The sequence below is a fragment of the Nannospalax galili genome, unplaced genomic scaffold (genome assembly GCF_000622305.1).
Source record: "Nannospalax galili isolate Female #2095 unplaced genomic scaffold, S.galili_v1.0 scaffold786, whole genome shotgun sequence".
NCBI classification, from domain to species: Eukaryota; Metazoa; Chordata; class Mammalia; order Rodentia; family Spalacidae; genus Nannospalax; species Nannospalax galili.
The window spans coordinates 2,433,537-2,436,027 of NW_008355774.1; positions in this window are offsets into that span (position 1 = coordinate 2,433,537).

Sequence of the window (2,491 nt, forward strand, 5' to 3'; positions counted from 1 at the left end):
CCCCATACATATACCGGAAGCACAGAGAACATCAAATAGACAGGACCAGAAAAGAAACTCTCCAAGGCATATCATAGCAAAAACACTAAATGTACAGAACAAAGAGAGAATACTGAAAGCAGTAAAAGAGAAATGTCACATATAAAGAAAAGCCCATCAGAATTACAACTGACTTATCAGTGCAAGCTATGAAAGCCAGAAGAACCTGGACCAAGGTATTTCCAGTTCTACATGACAATAGATGCCAGCCCAGAATACTATACCAGCCAAAATGTCTATTTTAGTTGAGGGGAAAAGAAAAATCTTTCATGACATGAATAGCCTGAAAGAATACATGTCCACAAGACCAGCCCTTCAAAGAATACTTGAAGCAATACAGAGAGCAGAAAGAGAGAAATAGCTATACCCCAGGGGCAATGAAAGAAAATAAAGGTATAATTAAGGAAACACAAAATTAGAGAACACAAACAGCAATCAAAATGATGGCAACCAATACACACCTTTGAACAATAACCTTAAATATCAATGGACTGAACTCCCCAGTCAAAAGACACAGGCTAAGCGAATAGATTAAGAAAAAAAATCCATCTCCTTGCTGTCTGCAAGAAACCCATCTCACCTTCAAGGACAGGCACTACCTTAAGGTAAAAGGATGGAAAAGAATATTCCAAGCAAATGGCACTAAGAAACAAGCAGGGGTTGCAATTCTAATATCTGACAAAATAGACTTCAAAGTAAAACTAATCAAGACAGATATATACACATAGACATAAATAAAACTAAAATAAATCTAAAGAATATTCCAAGCAAATGGCACTAAGAAACAAGCAGGGGTTGCAGTTTTAATATCTGACAAAATAGACTTCAAAGGAAAACTAATCAGAAGAAATAAGGAGGGTCACTTCATTTTGATCAAAGGAACAATTAACCAAGAAGATATTACAATCCTTAACATATATGCACCAAAATCTGGTACACCCAAATTCATAAAGACAACATTACAGGACTTTAAGACACAGATTAACCCCAACTCAGTAATAGTAAGGGACTTCAATACCCCACTGTCTCCATTAGAAAGGTCAACTGGACAAAGAATAAACAGATGTCTGAATTAAATGATACCATACATCAAATGGATGTAACGAACATCTTTCAAATATTCCACCCAAAGACCAAATAATACACTTTCTACTCAGCACCCCGTGGAACTTTTTCAAAAATTGACCACATACCGGGCCACAAAACAAACCTCAACAAATACAAAAATATTGAAATAATTCCATGCATTCTATCAGACCACAAAGCAGTAAAGCTTGAAATCAACACTGGATGAAGCCCCAGTCACTACACAAAAACTTGTGGTGATTGAACAACACACTCCTAAACAACGAGTGGGTAAAAAGAGAAATTAAGAAAGAAAAGAATTCCTGATATTGAACAAAAAGGACAATACAACATAACGCAACCTCTGGGACACGTAAAAAGCAGTCCTAAGATGAAAGTTTATAACTCTAAGTGCCTACTTTAAAAAATTAGAGTCCAAATAAATAACCTAACACTGCAACTCAAGACACTGGAAAGGCAAGATGTACTGGATAACTTTAGTGTCAACTTGACACACCTAGGTTGAGGGAGCCTCAACTAGGGAATTTCCTTCATTGGACTGGCCTGTGGCCATATCCATGGGGCACCTTCTTGATTGTTGAGTGATGTGGGAGGGCCCAGCCCACTGTGGGTGGTGCCACCTGTGGGGAGGTAGGTCTATGTTGTATAAGAAAGCAGGCTGAGCATGGGCTGGGGGAGCAAGCCAGTAAACAACATTCCTCCATGGCCTGTGCTCCAGCTCCTGCCTCCAGGTTCCTTCCCTGAGTTCCTACTTTGGGCTCCCTAATGAACTGTGACCCGGGAGATGTAAGATAAATAAACCCTTTCCTCCCCAAGTTGGTAGTGGTCAGAGTATTTTGTCACAGCAATGAAGAAATAAACTAGGACACAAGAACAAATGAAACCGAAACCCAGCAGAAGAGAAGAAATAACAAAATTCAGAGCAGAAATTAATGAAATAGAAACAAATAAAACAATACTAAGAATCAATTAATCCAAGAGCTGGTTCTTTGAAAAGCTAAACAAGATAGATAGACCCTTAGATCAGTTAACCAAAAGAAAGAAAGAGCAAATCCAAATCAACAAAATGAGAGATGAAAGGGGAACATCACAACAGACACCCAAAAGATCCAAAACATTATTTAAAAAACCTGTATGCTACTAAATCTGAAAATCTAAAAGAAATGGACGGATATCTGAAATCATGGGAACCTCCAAAGTTAAACCAAGAAGAGATCAACAGTTTGAACAGACCCATAACATATAAGGAAATTGAAACAGTAATACAAAGTTTCCCAACCAATAAAAGCCCAAGCCCAGATAGAATTACAGCAGAATTCTACTAGACATTTAAAGAAGACCTCCAACCAATACTACTTAAATTATT